The sequence below is a fragment of the Bos grunniens genome, chromosome 13 (assembly GCF_055505025.1).
Source record: "Bos grunniens cultivar Pamir isolate PY7600 chromosome 13, Bosgru_T2T1.0, whole genome shotgun sequence".
NCBI lineage: Eukaryota > Metazoa > Chordata > Mammalia > Artiodactyla > Bovidae > Bos > Bos grunniens.
In genome coordinates, this window is record NC_141177.1 from 65,262,303 (window position 1) to 65,281,593 (window position 19,291).

The following is a 19,291-nucleotide window of genomic DNA, read 5'->3' on the forward strand; positions in this document are numbered from 1 at the left end:
CCATTCCCTTCTCTAGGGGATCCTCCCAATCCTCCCAGGTTTGAACTCCAGTCTCCCACATTGCAGGCAAATTCTTTACAGTCTGAGCCACCAGGGAACCCCATGGCAAGGATAAGAGCCAGTAAATAGAATGCAAGTCAAGTAAGAAAACAAAAAAAAGAATTTGACCCTTTTAACCTTCAAGTTTGCTTGTCTAGATCTCTATGCATGAGCAAATAAGACCAATATACTAAGAACTGCACGATGGTTTAATGTTTAATAAAAATATTCATGTATCACAACAACCTGTAAAAAAAAGTCAGCAACTGCTTGCATCCCAAAAGATGTATTATGCTAGTAAAAAAAAAAAAAGAGAGATAATGTGACATTCACATAATCATACAATATGTAAGTAGTCTTAGAAATTAGCATAGGGGTCTCGAAGAGTTGGACACAACTGAGTGACTTCACTTTCACTTTTCACTTTCATGCATTGGAGAAGGAAATGGCAACCCACTCCAGTATTCTTGCCTGGAGAATCCCAGGGACAGGGGAGCTTGGTGGGCTGTCGGACACTACTGAAGCGACTTAGCAGCAGCAGCAGCAGCCTATACTATTTCTAACAGAGAGCCACTTTGTAACCTGGATCCACATCACATTTCCCTTATGACTATTTAGGAAGATAGGAAAGATGAGAAGCCTGACCCTTTGCACTGTTTTACACTTTGTTTTCATTTAATTTTAAATTATCATGCAGTAACATTGATTGGGGAGAGATATACTTTTTTTTTTTTTTACCAATTTGAACACTGTTTAAAGACTTTTTTGATGTGGAACATTTTTTAAAGTCTTTGTAGAATTTATTACAATATTGCTTCTGTTTTTTTTTTTTTCATTTCATTTAATTTTTTTTTCTTTCTTTTTTTTCCTCTTTTTTTTTTCATTTAATTTTAAATTATCATGCAGTAACATTGATTAGGGGAGAGATATACATTTTTTTTTTTTTTTTTTTTTACCAATTTGAACACTGTTTAAAGACTTTTTTGATGTGGAACATTTTTTAAAGTCTTTGTAGAATTTATTACAATACTGCTTCTGTTTTTTTTTTTTTTTTCATTTAATTTAATTTTTTTTTTCTTTCTTTTTTTTCCTCTCTTTTTTTTTTCATTTAATTTTAAATTATCATGCAGTAACATTGATTAGGGGAGAGATATACATTTTTTTTTTTTTTTACCAATTTGAACACTGTTTAAAGACTTTTTTGATGTGGAACATTTTTTAAAGTCTTTGAGAATTTATTACAATACTGCTTCTTTTGTTTATGTTTTGTTTTTTGTTATGTTTTGATTTTCCCAAGGCACGTGAGATCTTAGCTCCCCAACCAGGGATTGAGCCTTCACTGGAAGCCAAAGTCTTAACCACTGAATGGCCAGGGAAGTCCCTGAACACTGTTTAGATCTGTGGCACTGCCACCACCACGGGATTCAAAAGAGCTCCATCACACTGACAAGCTCTCTCTCACTACTCATTTATATCACCCTACTTCTTTCCATGTTATCCTGGGTTCTCATCCAAGTTTCTTTCTCATGTACGTTTTCCTCCAATTTACCTAGTCTTTTCTGACCAATCAATCCCATAAAAGAACAGGGGAGCAGGACAATGCCCATCTTGTAAATGGGTATCTGGAGGACCCAGAAGGAAGAGGAGGAGAAAATGAGAGGAGAGGTCTTCCGGGTGGTAGGGAAGCAGAGAATGTATTTACAACACAGTGTTCAGGTTTCCATCTGAGCAGCTCTCATAACCTTCAAGGAAGTCTCAGGTCTCTCATCCACGAAAACCAGGAGTTGGAGAAGTTAAACTTGAGAGGTACAATACCTGGAAGTCAAGATAAATGACATATAACCTTATGTGAGTTTAAAGTGTACAACCTGTCGCTTTGATACACTTAAGTGTTGTGAAATGGTTATCACCTAGCTTGGCTAACACCTCCATCAACTCACAAAATTACCATTTCCTTTTCGTAGTGAGAATGTTTAAGATATACTGTCTTAGCAACTTTTGATATATAGGACAGTTGTGTTAACTATAATCACCATGCTGTGCATCAATCCCCAGAACATATTCATCTTATAACTGGAAGTATGACCCTCTGACCAACAGCTCCCCATTTCCCCACCCCATAGTCCCTGGGAACTACCACTTGACTATCAGACTTTTTAGATTCCACATGTTAAGTGAGAATACACAGTATTTCTTTCTCTATTATTTTACTTGTTTCATCCAAGTTGTCGTGAATGGCAGGATTTCCTTCTTTCTCATGGAAATGTTACCAAAAGCTCAGCCTCTCTGTACACTGGTGCTGAATCAAATTCCAGAGATAGAATTTTGGGTGAAGTAGAAAAGGACAACTTCATAGCTTTGCCAGGCAAAGGAAGACACACTGGTCTTCAGCCTCAAAAAACTGCATATCCACCCTAAAGAATTTGATGAGGGTTTTTAAAACAGTGGGCCAAAGGCGGGGTCTGACAAGATCAGGATGTGAGCAGACCTCTGTTATTGTTGGTTGTTCAGTGATGTCAGTTTTTGCAACCCCATGGACTGTAGCATGCCCGGCTTCCCTGTCCTTTACCATCTCCCAGAGTTTGCTCAAATTCATGTCCGTTGAGTCATTGATGCCATCCATCCGTCTCATCCTCTGTCATCCCCTTCTCTTCCTTCCTTCAATCTTTCCCAGCATCAGGGTCTTTTCCAATGAGTCGGCTCTTCACATCAGGTAGTCAAAGTATTGGAGTTTCGGCTTCAGCATCTGTCTATTCCAGTGAATATTCAGGGTTCACTTCTTTTAGGATTGACTAGTTTGATCTCCTTGCAGTCCAAGGGACTCTCAAGAGTTTTCAGCACCACAGTTCCAAAGATCTCCTTGCACTCCCTTCATCTCATCTCAGGTGGTTCCTCTCCTAATCCTGATAAGCTTCTCTGGTCCCTTTAATCATGCCTCGGGTGATTTCATGGCTGCTCCTCCTTGATTAGCAACTGTTTCAATCCATTCTTTGGAAGTCAGGGGAGGAGTCTTGCCTACAAGAAATGGGGGACAGAAAGGCCCCAATCCTTGGGAACTCCACAGGGTCCTGCTTGGTTTCAGAGACTCGGCAATATTCTCATCTCCTCTTGGAAGTCTCCCCTTCTAGGTCTATTGAAGCTCCTCACCTATGAGCTTTCATAGCTTTTGTGATTGTGATGTACGACACAACACAAATGTTTGTATTGGTCAGTTTTCTGAATCTGAATGATGAGCATCCTCGGGAGAATGATGGTGAATCGTCACAGACTCGCCATAGTGCCAGGACAATTCTAAGGTCATTATGAAAGTGAAAGTCGTTCAGTTGTGTCCAACTCTTTGTGACCCCATGGACTATACACTGCACGGAATTCTCCAGACCAGGATACTGGAGTGGGTAGCCTTTCCCTTCTCCAGGGGATCTTCCCAACCCAGGAATCAAACTCAGGTCTCCTGCATTGCAGGTGGATTCTTTACCAACTGAGCTATCAGGGAAGCCCCATTATGGAAGTTCATAAATACTTATGGATTAACTGCTAAGTGTAATCACTTTTTTATTGACTGAACTGTGGGGCTTGAGAGATCTTAGTTCCCCACCAGGATAGAAGCAACACCCCCTGCAGTGGAAGCACCTTGGGCTGATTGGAAGTCACCTACAGGCAGCATCTTTTTTATTCACAAATATGTTATTTATTCATTAATTTAACTAAACAAGTATCAAGAGAGTCTATTTTTTCTTAGATCTTATTCTAGAATCTGAGATACCAGACAAAATCCTACAGTTACTGCATCTAAGAACCTACTATTGACTTTGTTGCTTAGTCTCAAAGTCTTGTCTGACTCTTTTGTGATCCAATGGACTGTAGCCTGCCAGGCTCCTTCATCCATGGGATTTCCCAGGCAAGAATACTGGAGGGATCTTCCCAACCCAGGGATTGAACCCATATCTCCTGCATTGGCAGGAGAATTCTTCACCACTGAGCCACCAGGGAAGCAAAGCAATTGACTTAAGAAATACAAATATTTCTCACTATTCAACCTCATGATAGATGGGAGAAGGATGGGAGAGATATTCAAGAAGGGGACACAGGTACACATATAGCTGATTCACTTCGTGTACAGCAAAAACCAACACAAAGGCAACGTGGACTTCCCTGTTAGCACAGTGGATAGGAATCCACCTACCAATGCTTATTTGTTCCCCGGTCCAGGAAGATTCCACATGCCGTGGAGCAAACACCCTTGCTAAGTCGCTTCAGTCATGTCCAACGCTTTGCCACCCTATGCACTGTAGCCTGCCAGGGTGCTCTGTCCATGGGATTCTCCAGGCAAGAATATTGGAGTGGGTAAGTAAATATAGCTGTGTACACATGTCAAAAAAATTTTTTAAAGAAATACATACAGTCTTGTGGGAGTGCAAGTCTTGTGGGAGGCCCTCCTGGCCTCCAGACAAGTTGATCTTGAGGTGTCCCCATGGTAAAGTTGCAAAATTTGGGGCTCCAGAGGAATGTATGTACTTCTTTCTGGAAGATATTGGTGAGATGCAGGGAGGCCAAGGAAGCGCACACAAATGACCTCTGTCCCCTGAGAGCATCGCTGGAGTCCCTAGATGTGCGGTAAACCTGAAGCCTGCCCCTCAGGCTGAAGTAAATAATAAAAGACAGGACCAGTAAATAGGCCTTTTTCATGAGAAGACTGTGGGCACTTTTCAGTCTGCTGCTGCACCATGCCCTGGGGGTGGTAGCATGACCACCACGAGAGACCTCCCAACAGGCCTTTGCCCCACTGGCAGATGATTTATGATAAGCAAATGAATCTCCTTCTCATGGAGTCTAGATACTTTTCACGTTGCTACTTTTGCACTGGGTCCTGAGGTGAATAAGTTTGCCCTTGAGCCGTTTAAGTGAGGGGCTTTCAGCTCCCTCCAGCCTTTTGGGTCTCCTGGAGGGAAGCCCCATTGGTTTTCAAAGCCAGATGTTCTGGGGCCTCATCTCTTTGGTACTGGTCCCAGTGGCTGCGATGCCTGATGTGGGGTGTGAACCCCTTGCTTCTTAGGGAGAAGCTCCGTATTTGTGAGATCCTCCTGACTGTGGGTCACCATGCTGTGGGTGGAGTATTTGTCGAGACCTTTTCTCCTCCCCATCTCAGTGTGGCCCTTTTATCCTTTGTTGTGCAGGAACTGCTCAGCTAGTTTCCAGACCTTTTTCAGAGGGAATGGTTCCACAAGCAGCTGGGGGTTTGGTGTGTCTGTGGGAGGAGGCGAGTTCAGGATCTTCCTACACCACCATGTTGAACTGCCTCCTCAATTCTATTTTTAAAAATTGAAAGCACAAGTTGTTTAAAAATTTGTGGGAAGAAAAACAGAAAATTGAAATACTAGGTCCCCTAGTCTAATGCCTTTTACTAATTAAGATAATTATTTTTCACCTTTAGTGGTGTGTGTGTGGTGTCAGTCACTAAGTCAGTTCCAACTCTTTGTGACCCCAGGGACTATAGCCCACCAGGCTTCTCTGTCCATGGGATTTCCAGGCAAGAATAGTGGAGTGGGTTGCTATTTCATTCTCCAGGGGATCTTCCCAACTCAGGGACTGAACCTGCATCTCCTGCATCTCCTGCATTGCAGGTGGATTTTTAACCGCTGAGCTAGTGGTGAAGTGAAAGTCGCTCAGTCGTGTCTGACTGTTTGTGACCCCATGGACTATACAGTCCATGGAATTCTCCAGGCCAGAATACTGGACTGGGTGGCCTTTCCCTTCTCCAGAGGATCTTCCCTACCCAGGGATCGAACAGGTCTCCCTCATTGCAAGCAGATTCTTAAATCCAGCACAAAAAGACTAGACTAGACTAGCAGAATCCTAAGTCTACTTCCATGTTCCACATTTTACAATTCTATGTATAGGCTTTACCTATCAGTGCTAGGGAAGAATATATAAATTATAAAGGTGATGACTGATAGTCGGAAAGAGAGACAAACTATAGCACTTGATCTTAAAATAAGACATTTTTCAAGCAGTTTAAAATGTGTTTGAAATATATATACACATACATTAAAAAGATGGGAATACCAGACCACCTTACCTGCCTCCTGAGAAACCTGTATGCAGGTCTAGAAGCAACAGTTAGAACCAGACATGGAGCAATGGACTGGATCAAAATTGGGAAAGGAGTAGCACAAGGCTACATGTCGTCACCCTGCTTTATGTGCAGAGTACATCAGGTGGAATGCCAGACTGGATGAATCACATGCTGGAATCAAGACTGCCAGGAGAAATACTAACAGCCTCAGATATTGCAGATGATACCACTCTAACAGCAGAAAGCAAAGAGGAACTAAAGAGCCTCTTGATAAAGGTGAAAGAGGAGAGTGAAAAAGCTGGCTTAAAACTCAACATTCAAAAAACTAGGACTATGGCATCCAGTCCCACCACTTCATGGCTAATAGAAAAGGAAAAAGTGGAAAGTGACAGATTTTATTTTATTTTATTGGGCTCCGTAATCACTGTGGATGGTGACTGCAGCCATGAAGTTAAAAGACACTTGCTGTGCTGAATAAAAGTGGTCAGAGTGGGCATCCTTGTCTTGTTCCTGATCTTACGGGAATGCTTTCAGCTTTTCAACATTGAGTATAATGTTAGCTGTGGGTCTGTCATATATGGCCTTTATTATGTTGATATATGTTCCCTCTGTGCCCACTCTCTGGAGAGTTTCTATCATAAATGGATGTTGAATAGAGCTGCTGCTTTTAACACTGGTAGTAGCAGAGCTCGGAGAAGGCGATGGCACCCCACTCCAGTACTCTTGCCTGGAAAATCCCATGGACGGAGGAGCCTGGTAGGCTGCAGTCCATGGGGTCTCGAAGAGTCTGACATGACTGAAGCGACTTAGCAGCAGCAGCAGCAGTAGCAGAGCTAGTGTTCAGTTTATTGCTCTAATTCTAGCATACCAAACAGAATGGTTTCTAACTAGAGGGAGTAGACACAATAGAGCACAAGAAACAGGAGATATGTTTTGTAGCTGTAACCTCACATTTGCTGCTGCTGCTGCTAAGTCGCTTCAGTCGTGTCCGACTCTGTGGGACCCCATAGACGGCAGCCCACCAGGCTCCCCCGTCCCTGGGATTCTCCAGGCAAGAACACTGGAGTGGGTTGCTATTTCCTTCTCCAATGCATGAAAGTGAAAAGGGAAAGTGAAGTTGCTCAGTCGTGTCCAACTCTTAGCGACCCCATGGACTGCAGCCTACAAGGCTCCTCCATCCATGGGATTTTCCAGGCAAGAGTACTGGAGTGGGGTGCCATTGCCTTCTCCGAACCTCACATTTAAAGTCATTTAAATGTCTGTGCCTCGGGACTTCCCTGGTAGTCCAGTGGTTAAGCATCTGCTTGCCAATGCAGCGGTCACAGGTTCAATCCCTGGTTGGGGAACTAAGATCCCACATGCTGTGGGGCAACTAAGCCCGTGTGCCACAACTACTGAACCTTGTGCACCCTAGAGCCTGTGCTCTACAAGAGAAGCCATGGCAATGGGAAGCCAGTGCACCACAAGGAAGAGTAGCCCCTGCTCACTGCAACTAGAGAAAAGCCTGCACAGCAGTGAAGACCCAGCACAGCCAAAAATAAATAAATAAACTAATAGAATGCAGAAGGCAATGGCACCCCACTCCAGTACTCTTGCCTGGAAAATCCCATGGGGAGAGGAGCCTGGTAGGCTGCAGTCCATGGGGTCGCTAAGAGTTGGACATGACTGAGCGACTTCACTTTCACTTTTCACTTTCATGCATTGGAGAAGAAAATGGCAACCCACTCCAGTGTTCTTGCCTGGAGAATCCCAGGGACGGGGGAGACTGGTGAGCTGCCGTCTATGGGGTTGCACAGAATCGGACATGACTGAAGTGGCTTAGCAGCAGCAGCAGCAGCAGCAAACTAATAAAATTAAAAAAAAAAATCTATGACTCCTTGATAAAATAAGAAACTTGAACTAGGTGATCTTCAATGTTATTTCCATTCCAAATTGTTGAAATTCCATAAAACCTAAACTGAATAATGCTACCTTTAAAGGGAAAGAGCTAGTTATAAAATCAGTAGGGAAAGCTCTATAATTTGATATTTTTTTTCATTCGAAGTCTAATCAGTTGGATTTTTGCAAATCCTCTAAACCAAAGACCAATGAGCTTTCTAGGTAGTCTCACCCAAAATCTACTTGACTCAAAATGTGTTCATTCAAGCTTCTTGGATCTAATATTGACCTCATATTCTATCCTCCATTCATCCCTCCCCCTCTATATTTAATCTAAATTTTTGCAATAAAATGTAACCTCACCAGATCCAGGATTTGAGAGGTTGTCCTTAAGAAAAAAAATATAAAATAACAAATAAATATATTAGGACTCCACAGAGTGCCTTGGAGAGGAAATTAAAGCTGCATTAACTTTATGGTGAATCATTTTTCTCTCTGACATCTGTAAGAGTTCAAATACAGTGTATTAGCTGTACAAAAACGTTACTATGAGACACATACACACTTAACAACATACACACACACATATACAGAAGATGGTGCAAGACATTTCTTTACTTTTCCCATTGAGCTTAGCATCTTGTCTTTTGGTCTCTTTTCTCTTTTCTCTCCTGCCCTCTGCCTTCTCAGTCTTTTTGACTTCTCATTTTTCTTGGTTGCCTAGAAACTTGGCGTGGTGGGAAGAAGGGACTGCTGGCCCGCTGTTGTGTTAAAGATAGATAAAATTTTAGGAAAGCATAGTAATGTGCAAATACTAGGTGCTCAATTAATGTCCAGTTAATTCAATTTATGGGCTTTCCCAGGTAGCTCAGTGGTAAAGAATCTGCCTGCTGATGCAAGAGACATGGGTTTGATCCCTGGGTCAGGAAGATCCCCTGCAGAAGGAAATGGCAACCCATTCCAATATCCTTGCCTGGGAAATCCCATGGACAGAGGCGGCTGGCAGACTATAGTCCATGGGGTCCCAGAAGAGCTGGACATGACTTAGCGGTTAAACAACAACAGTTCATTTTATAGGTCAAGGCAAAAACAGCTACAATATTGAAAGTAATTAGCCTCCAATTAAAATAAACAAATTAAAAAAAAAATAAAGGAACTCACAACGGACAGAAGAAAGTAATCAGAATTGTATCACCTGAGAGCCTAGATTCTTCTACCAACCCTGTCTACTTTGTTGATCTTGCAGTGGTTCAGTTTTAGCTAGAATCACTTAGGGAACCTTTTAAAAGATCCTTCCCAGATCGCAACTCAGATTAAATAAATCAAAATCTCTGGGGAAAAAAATTTATAGGTCAATGCAGAATAAAGATACTTAAAGACATATTCAAGGTCCAGAAAGGAAACAAATAGCATGACATTCAGCAAGGGTTAAATGTCGTGGCCTGGATTTGGGTTCCCCCCCAAATTAAATAATTATGTACAATAAAGGGAGTACAGTTAATGTCAGTTACACATTTAATGAAAAGCAGTGAATCTGGCTCCTGAAAGAAGCAGCCTCCTTAAATTAAAAAAAAAAATCAATAAACACTATAAGAAAAAAATTTCACACAAAGAAAATGTGACAATCTATTTTATATGTAAAATACAAAGACAGAGTTATGAAATATAAAGTTATAAAAATTAAAATTTTAGTTTGTAAAATATAAAGAGGGTTATGAAAGATGAGACAAAAAAAAATCCTCAACAATTAATACAAAGACAGAGTTATGAAATATAAAGTTATAAAAAATTAAAATTTTAGTTTGTAAAATATAAAGAGGGTTATGAAAGATGAGACAAAAAAAATATCCTCAACAATTACTGAAACAAAGAATTAATAGTTAGAAGACTGGAGGCTAAATCAAAAAATGTGTGGGTAGGACTCTGTATTGGAGAAGGCAATGGCACCCCACTCCAGTACTCTTGCCTGGAAAATCCCATGGATGGAGGAGCCTAGTAGGCTGCAGTCCATGGGGTCGCCAAGAGTTGGACACGACTGAAGTGACTTAGCAGCAGCAGCAGCAGCAGCAGGACTCTGTATACCATGATGAGAAGTTTAGAGTTCATCCTAACCATGTGGGAAATCCTTGGAGGTTTTTAAGCTAAGGGCTTCCCAGGTGGCGCTAGTGGAAAAGAACCTGCTTGCCGATGCAGGATACTTAAGAGATGCAGGTTTGATCCCTGAGTCAGGAAGATCCCCTGGAGGAGGACATGGCAACCAACTCCAGTATTCTTGCCTGGAAAATCCCATGGACAGAGGAGCTAGGAGGATGTGATACATAGAGTCACAAAGAGACAGACACAATGAAGCGACTTAGCACACACACACATAGGTAACAATAAGCAAATGAAAATTCGTGGGCTATCGGAGAAGGCAATGGCACCCCACTCCAGTACTCTTGCCTTGAAAATCCCATGGATGGAGGAGCCTGGTGGGCTACAGTCCATGGGGTGGCACAGAGTCGGACACGACTGAGCAACTTCCCTTTCACTTTTCACTTTCATGCACTGGAGAAGGAAATGGCGACCCACTCCAGTGTTCTTGCCTGGAGAATCCCAGGGACGGGGGAGCCTGGTGGGCTGCCGTCTATGGGGTCACACAGAGTTGGACATGACTGAAGCAACTTAGCAGCAGCATAGGAGGATGTATTGGTTTTCTAGGGCCGCCACAACAAAAACACAATGCGCTGGGTTCCCTTAAACAACAGAAGTTTGTTTCCTCACAGTTTCAGAGGCCGGAAGTCCAAGATCAAGGAGCCAGGGGGTTGGTTTCCTCTGAGGGCCATAAGAGGAGGAACTGTCCCAGGGCCCTCTCTTTGACTTGCAGATGACTTCCTTTCTCTCCACATGTCCACCCCTCTGTGCGCACACTGCTGAGATCTTTCTCTTCTTATGAGAACACCAGTCATATGGGATTAGGTCCCCACGCTAATGGCCTCATTTTAACTTAATCACCTCTTTGAAGACCTTAGCTCCAAATAGGATTACATTCAGATGTTATGAGGACATAGGAAATTTGAGTGGGGAGACCCAGTTCGTTCTGTAACATGGTGAAGAATGGAAATAGAGACCAGTTAGGATATTACTGCAGCATTTCAGCAGAAGATACTAGTGTTTTGGATTAGGGTTTTGAGTATAGAAGATAGAAGTGGATGGATTAGGGAATTATTTTAGAGGTAGCATGAATGGATTTGCCACTTTTTTTTTTTTTTGACCACAGCTTGCAGTTCCCAGACTAAGGTCAAACCCAGGCACCCTCCCCCACCCGTAGTGGAAGTGCAGAGTCTTATCCATGGATACCAGGAAATTCCCAAGTTTGCCATTTCTAAGTGAGAGAAAGAAAAGATTCAGAGATTATTATCAGATTTTTGGTCTGAGCAATAAGGCTGAGTGTGCTGAGATAAAGAAGATTCTTTTCCTTAGACTCTATCGCTCTCCTGAGCCAGGTTGAGGTGATTCCATTTACATTAAAAAGGGTAGATAGTAACTGACCAGGCTCCTCTGTCCATGGGATTTTTGAGGCAAGAATACCTAGAACATGGCAAAAAAATACTTTGGACCTTGATTTCTTTTTCACAGTCTCCTAACCATAAATAAAATTTTAACAGCCGGGTCGGTAAAATCTGAAATTATTATTCTTCTGGAAAAAAACCCACGAGAAAAATCTTTGTTCTCCAGGCAAAGATTTCCTAGGTATGACACTGAAGGCTTGATTCAAAAAATAACAAATTAATTGACTGGATTTCTTCATCAAAGTTTAAAACTTCTCTTCAAAGTCCATTATTAGGAATGTAGAGAGACAAGCTGAGACAGGGAGGAAATACTTGCAAAGCATGTACATAATAAGGACTTTTATTGGAATGTGTAAGTAATTCTCATAGACCAATGTTATACAAAATTTTTTTAAATAAACAAAGGCCCTTCACCTATGATATAGAGAGGGAAAATGAGCACATGAAAAGTTACTCAACTTAACATCCTTAGTCACTAGAGAAGTTGCAAATTAAAATGATGAGATACCTCTGCACAACTGCTGAATGGCTAATTGTGACATAATAAGAAATGTGTATTCAGGGACTTCCTTGGCAATCCAGTGGTTAAGACTCCATGCTTCCACTGGAGGGGGCATAGGTTCCATCCCTGGTTGGGAAACTAAGATACTTCATGCTGCATGGCACAGTCAAAAAAGAAAAAAAAAAACGGAAGAAATACGCATTTGGTCACTGCCCTTGGTTCCTGATACAAAGTTCATGGGTCCCTTGGAATTTCCTGAGTGACAGAAGCATCTTTGGTGGCCTCTGGATAGCTTCAGGATGGAGGCTGGTCTCCAGGAAGACCAAGCCAGGATTTGAAGCTTGGAACTTTAAGCTTACAGTGAGGGAAGGGAGCTGGCGTTCACCTGCATGATGCAGTCTCCATACAAACCTTTAAACTGTGAGATTCTGAGAGTTTCCAGGTTGGTAAACACCAGGTTGGGCCTGGTGGGGTGGTTCAGTTCAGTTGCCCAGTCGTATCTGACTCTTTGCAACCCCATGAACTGAAGCACACCAGGCTTCCCTGTCCATCACCAATTCCCGGAGTGTACTCAAACTCATGTCCATTGAGTCACTGATGCCATCCAGCCATCTCATCCTCTGTCGTCCCCTTCTCCTGCCCTCAATCTTTCCCAGTATCAGGGTCTTTTCAAATGAGTCAGCTCTTTGCATGAGGTGGCCAAAATACTGAAGTTTCAGCTTCAATATCAGTCCTTCCAATGAACACCCAGGACTGATCTCCTTTAGAATGGACTGGTTGGATCTCCTTGCAGTCCAAAGGACTCTCAAGAGTCTTCTCCAACACCACAGCTCAAAAGCATCAATTCTTCAGCGCTCAGCTTTCTTTATAGTCCAACTCTCACATCCATACATGACTACTGGAAAAACCATAGCCGTGACTAGACGGACCTTTGTTGACAAAGTAATTTCTCTGCTTTCTAATATGCTATCTAGGTTGGTCATAACTTTCCTTCCAAGGAGTAGGCAACTTTTAATTTCATGGCTGTAATCACCATCTGCAGTGATTTTGGAGCCCCCCAAAATAAAGTCTGACACTGTGTCCACTGTTTCCCCATCTATTTCTCATGAAGTGATGGGACCAGATGCCATGATCTTCGTTTTCTGAATGTTGAGCTTTAAGCCAACTTTTTCACTCTCCTCTTTCATCAAAAGGCTCTTTAGTTCTTCACTTTCTGCCATAAGGGTGGTGTCATCTGCATATCTGAGGCTATTGATATCTTTCCCAGCAATCTTGATTCCAGCTTGTGCTTCTTCCAGCCCAGCGTTCCTCATGATGTCCTCTGCATAGAAGTTAAATAAGCAGGGTGACGATATCCAGCCTTGACGTACTCCTTTTCCTCTTTGCAACCAGTCTGTTGTTCCATGTCCAGTTCTAACTGTTGCTTCCTCACCTGCATATAGGTTTCTCAAGAGGCAGGTCAGGTGGTCTGGTATTCCCATCTCTTTCAGAATTTTTCAGTTTATTGTGATCCACACAGTCAAAGGTTTGGCATAGTCAATAAAGCAGCAATAGATGTTTTTCTGGAACTCTCTTGCTTTTTCCATGATCCAGCGGATGTTGGCAATTTGATCTCTGGTTCCTCTGCTTTTTCTAAATCCAGCTTGAACATCTTCAAGTTCACGGTTCACGTATTACTGAAGCCTGGCTTGGAGAATTTTGAGCATTACTTTACTAGTGTGTGAGATGCCTGCAATTGTGCAGTAGTTTGAGCATTCTTTGGAATTGTCTTTCTTTGGGATTGGAATGAAAACTGACCTTTTCCAGTCTCGTGGCCACGGCTGAGTTTTCCAAATTTGCTGGCATATTGAGGGTAGCACTTTCACAGCATCCTCTTTTAGGATTTGAAATAGCTCAACTGGAATTCCATCACCTCCACTAGCTTTCTTCGTAGTAATGCTTCCTAAGGCCCAATTGACTTCACATTCCAGGGTGTCTGGCTCTAGGTGATTGATCACACAAACCATCGTGATTATCTGGGTTGTGAAGATCTTTTTTGTACAGTTCTTCTGTGTATTCTTGCCACCTCTTCTTAATATCTTCTGCTTCTGTTAGATCCATACCATTTCTGTCCTTTATCGAGCCCATCTTTGCATGAAATATTCCCTTGGTATCTCTAAATTTTCTTGAAGAGATCACTAGTCTTTCCCACTCTATTGTTTCCCTCTATTTCTTTGCATTGATCACTGAGGAAGGCTTTATCTTTCCTTGCTATTCTTTGGAACTCTGTATTCAAATGGGTATATCTTTCCTTTTCTCTTTTGCTCTTCATTTCTCTTTTTTTCACAGCTATTTGTAAGGCCTCCTTAGGCGTTTTGCCTTTTTGCATTTTTTTTTTTTCTTGCAGATGGTCTTGATCCCTGTTTCCTGTACAATGTCACGAACCTCCATCCATAGTTCTTCAGGCATTCTATCAGATCTAGTCCCTTAAATCTATTTCTCACTTCCACTGTATAATCATAAGGGATTTGATTTCAGTTATACCTGAATGGTCTAGTGGTTTTCCCCACTTTCTTCAATTTAAGTCTGAATTTGGCAATAAGAAGTTCATGATCTGAGCCACAGCCAGCTCCCGGTCTTGTTTTTGCTGACCTGTCTAGAGCTTCTCCATCTTTGGCTGCAAAGAATATAATAAATCTGATTTCGGTGTTGGCTATCTGGTGATGTCCATGTGTAGAGCCTTCTCTTGTGTTGTTGGAAGAGGGTGTTTGCTATGACCAGTGAGTTCTCTTGGCAAAACTCTATTAGCCTTTGCCCTGCTTCATTCTGGCATACCCCAACTCCAAGGGACAGAAGAAGCTCGCGCACTGGAACCCTTCCAGACCTATGTGGCTCTTCATCTAGCTAATCATCTGTATGCTTTATTGTTTTTTTTAATTTTTAAAGTTTATTTAGTTATGGCTGTGCTATGTCTTCACTGCTGTGAGGGCTCTCCTCTAGTTGCGGTGAGTGGGGGCTATCGCTAGTTGTAGTGTGCCGGCTTCTCACTACGGTGGCTTCACTTGCTGTGGAGCACAGGGTCTAGGCTTTGTAGGCTTCTGTACTTGCAGCTCCCAGGCTCTAGATCACAGGTTCAGTAGTTGTGGCTCCCGAGCCCAGCTGCTCTGAGGCATGTGGGATCCTCCCGGATCAGAGATCGAACCCACGTCTCCTGCATTGGCAGGTGGATTCTTAGACACACAAAATAACCTGATGATCATAGGGATTGTGGGCATCTTCAAGCTATTGTATTTTGTAAGGTTTCTTTTATCATTTAAATGAATGTTTCCAAATTCTGCATGCTTACAATGAAGATTCAGAAGTCCCCAAATGAACCTTCACTCAGCCAGACATGGTAACTAGTATGGATTATAAGTAGTGCCTGGGTGTGGGATGGCCGGGTTTCCAGTCATAGTGTTCTAGTCTCTATGACAAAAATGTTACATTTTATCTTAGGAAAATCAAGTATCCACATGATGGCACTATAACCTACAAAATAAGAGGCTGCCAGTTTATGAAGATCAAGGGCTTCCCAGGTGGCATTAGTCGTAAAGAATCTGCCTGCCAATGCAGCAGACCAAGAGACCTGGGTTTGATTCCTGGGTCAGGAAGATCTCCTAGAGAAGGAAATGGCAACCCACTCCAGTATGCTTGCGTGCCTGGAAAAATCCCATGGACAGAGGAACCTGGCAGGTTGTAGTACATGGGGTGCAAAAGTGTCAGACACAACTTAGTACTTGTCAGTAGCAGCGAGGACCTGGTAAATTCTAGTTGTTGTTGTTTAGTTGCTAAGTCGTGTCCTACCTCTGTGACCCCATGGACTGCAGCACAGCAGGCTTCCCTATCCCTCACTATCTCCCAGAGTTTGCTCAAATTTATGTCCACTGAATCAGTGATGCCACCCAACCATCTCATTCTCTGTCTCCTCTTCTCTTCCTGCCCTCAATCTTTCCCAACATCAGGGTCTTTTCTAATGAGTTGGCTCTTTGCATCAGGTGGCCAAAGTATTAGAGCTTCAGCTTCAGCATCAGTCCTTCCAATGAATAGTCAGGATTGATTTCCTTTAAAATTGACTGGTCTGATCTCCTTGCAGTCCAAGGGACCCTCAAGAGTCTTCTCCAGTATAACAATTGAAAAACATCAATTCTCTGGTGCTCAGCCTTCTTTATGGTCCAACTTTCACATCCATACATGAATACCAGAAAAACCATAGCTTTGCCTATACAGACTGCTGCTGCTGCTGCTGCTAAGTTGCTTCAGTCGTGTCCGACTCTGTGCGACCCCATAGTTGGCAGCCCACCAGGCTCCCCCGTCCCTGGGATTCTCCAGGCAAGAATACTGGAGTGGGTTGCCATTTCCTTCTCCAGTGCATGAAAGTGAAAAGTGAAAGGGAAGTTGCTCAGTAGTGTCCGACTCTTCGCGACTCCATGGACTGCAGCCTACCAGGCTTCTCCGTCCATGGGATTTTCAAGGCAAGAGTACTGGAGTGGGGTGCCATCGCCTTCTCCGATCTATACAGACATTTGTCAGCAAAGTAATGTCTCTGTATTTTAATAAACTGTCTAGGTTTGTCATGGCCTTACATTTTTAAATTTTAAATTCTAGTTAAAATACTTATTATTGATGGAGAATGCATATATATATATAAGGCATTTTAGAGATTTCCCTGGTGGTCCAGTGGTTAAGAATATGCCTTCCAACCATCCCTAGTTGGGGAACTAAGATCCCACATGCCTCAGAGTAACTAAAGCTGCATGCCATAACTACTGAGCCAGAGAGCCCTGAGGGAAACCAAAATTTCCCCGTGCCACAACTAAGAGACAACTCAGTCAATTAAATAGATATGTTTTTTAAAATAAGGCATTTTATATGCAAAATAATATGGGTATCATTTCCCTTGTGTTTTACAGAGAGGCACTGGCTAATCTTTCAAGTTCATTTTTCACATGGTTCATTTGATAACATAATCTTATTCCTCATCTTTTTAGAAAACAGTTATTAATCATCTCTAGCACATGGCCCTGAACTGGATAAGTAGAACAAAAGCAGGTGAACAGCTATGTAAGAGCCTAATACGAGGATGCAACTGTATTGATGTTACCCATAATGTCATAGTTTCTCCCTATTATTGAATTAAGGAATAACTCAGAAGTTATCAGGCAAACTGCATTGGATAAGACAGATGTCATCATGGAGTTTACATTCTGGCAAGGGAGATGGGCTTTAAATACATGATGACATAATTACTTAATTAAACTTATGATAAGTGCTACAAAAGATAAATCTAATAAAATGATATTAGAGGATATTAGAGGATAAAATGAGGATACATAAATGGTTAAAGGGGCTGAATTCAGTCTGCCAAGTAAAGGGAAGCTTCATTGAACAAGACACAGTGAGCTAAGCTCTGAAGGATGAATAGACATTAACCAGGAAAAGAGAAAAGGGAAAAGCTAACAGTCAGAGGGAATGGGCATGTGCAAAGGGCCTGTAGTGGCCTGTTCCAGGAATTAAGAGCATGGAAAAAAATCCATCCTATCTTGATTATCATCAGTCAAGAGTCAGTTAGGGACATTTTATCACCAATTCATTAATTTCTGAATTTGAACATAACATCAAATTTATAGATGAATTATATTCTAAAAGTTTGATGAGAAATTGTTTAGAAGGAAAAATACTTTCCCATGCCCAAAATAGTAGAAACAATAGTACCATGAAGCCTACTTAACCTATAAGGTAATTTCTATTGACTGTTCTCCTTGAAGTCTGTTCTCCATAAATAGTTTTTTTTTAATTGCCCTTTTACAAAATAACTGGACTATTCTATTTAAAATATCAAGGTTAAGGGGAAAAAAAAGGTTGAAGAATAGTTCCAGAATAAAGAGATATAAACAGGTAAGTGCAATGCATGACTCCAATGGGATCATGGATGGGAGAAGACAGTTACTGAGAATAACACTGGGAAAATTGATAAAATTTGAATATAAGTCACAGATCAAGCCTGGGTTACCATGATAGGAGAGAGCCACCCATCTTGGGCACAGAATTTATGATGGCACAAGAACTCAGTAATCAAAATAAATGACATTTGAATGTAATACTTAAAAAGAATATTTAATGCAAAAATCCATAATGAACATGATTATGTGTTCCGGCTTTCTAAATGAAATAGAATCAGAGAAAGTAAGGAAAAAAAGGTGCTTTTGATTTTCTCCTCTAGCAACTAAATGGTAGTCAAAAAGGAAAAAAGGAGAAACTAAAGAGAGTATGGGCAAAGATGTGGGGGTAGGAGGAATGACAGGAAGCCATAGGTGTGGGGTGCAAGAGGAAGGCAGAGATGTGGGGTGTATGGCATACATGTGGGATTTATGAGGAAAGCACAGCATGACAGAGGGAGAACACTGTACCCACGGTGGACCTAACTGTTGGGAAAGGGAGTGTGGCAGGTATAAAAAAAATCTCTCTAATGAAGAAAATCAGAGAAGGAAAGGAAGGGCAATCACCGTTTTCTGCCTTCATGGGTGGGAAATATCCTTGACTGCAAGGATATTGGATATTTAATGATTTAATGGCTTCCTGTGACTTGTCAGATAAAGCTAACACTAGTGAAAGTGGTTTTAATCACCTATCTACTATGCACCTGTGTGCTAAGTTGCTTCAGTTGTGCCCAACGCATTGTGACTCTATCGACTGTAGCCTGCCAGGCTCCTGTGTTCGTGGGATTCTCCAGGCAAGAATACTGGAGTGGGTTGCCATGTTCTCCTCCAGGGGATCTTCCTGATCTAGGGATCGAAACTGTGTCTCTTACGTCTCCAACATTGGCAGGCAGATTCTTTACCACTCAGCCACCAGGGAAGCCCCCTATCTACTATAGCAATAGAGAAAAAGAGTCTAGCATGAACTGAATTCAACATCAACTTTAGAAAGGCAATGGAGTGTTTTAAAGGAGAATGGAAGAACAGGGAGGGGCTGAATGGGGCTGAGAAGAGTCAGGAAAGTGATCAATTACAAAAAGCCAGAAGGCAGGATTGGGTTACTTGGATCTATTTGGGCATGGTTAAGTGGTGCTTGTGAAAGCTCCTAAGGATACAAGAATAGATGCTTTCGGACTGAGGTGCTGGAGTCCTCTGGACTGGAAGGAGATCAAACCAGTCAATCCCAAAGGAAATCAACGCTGAATATTCACTGGAAGGACTGAGGCTGAAGAAGCTGAAACTCCCATACTTTGGC

The 19,291-nt window shown here is 42.1% G+C and overlaps 1 long non-coding RNA gene across 1 annotated transcript; it reads right to left on the bottom strand.

Annotated features, from left to right (window-relative positions):
- Nucleotides 1-237: 237 nt before the first annotated feature.
- LOC147361121 (uncharacterized) lies at nucleotides 238-2,688 on the bottom strand. The gene is made up of 2 exons (XR_015139779.1): nucleotides 2,251-2,688; nucleotides 238-1,854 (listed from the first exon to the last, which is right to left on the bottom strand). It is a non-coding gene; the product is annotated as an uncharacterized LOC147361121 (long non-coding RNA).
- Nucleotides 2,689-19,291: the final 16,603 nt, after the last annotated feature.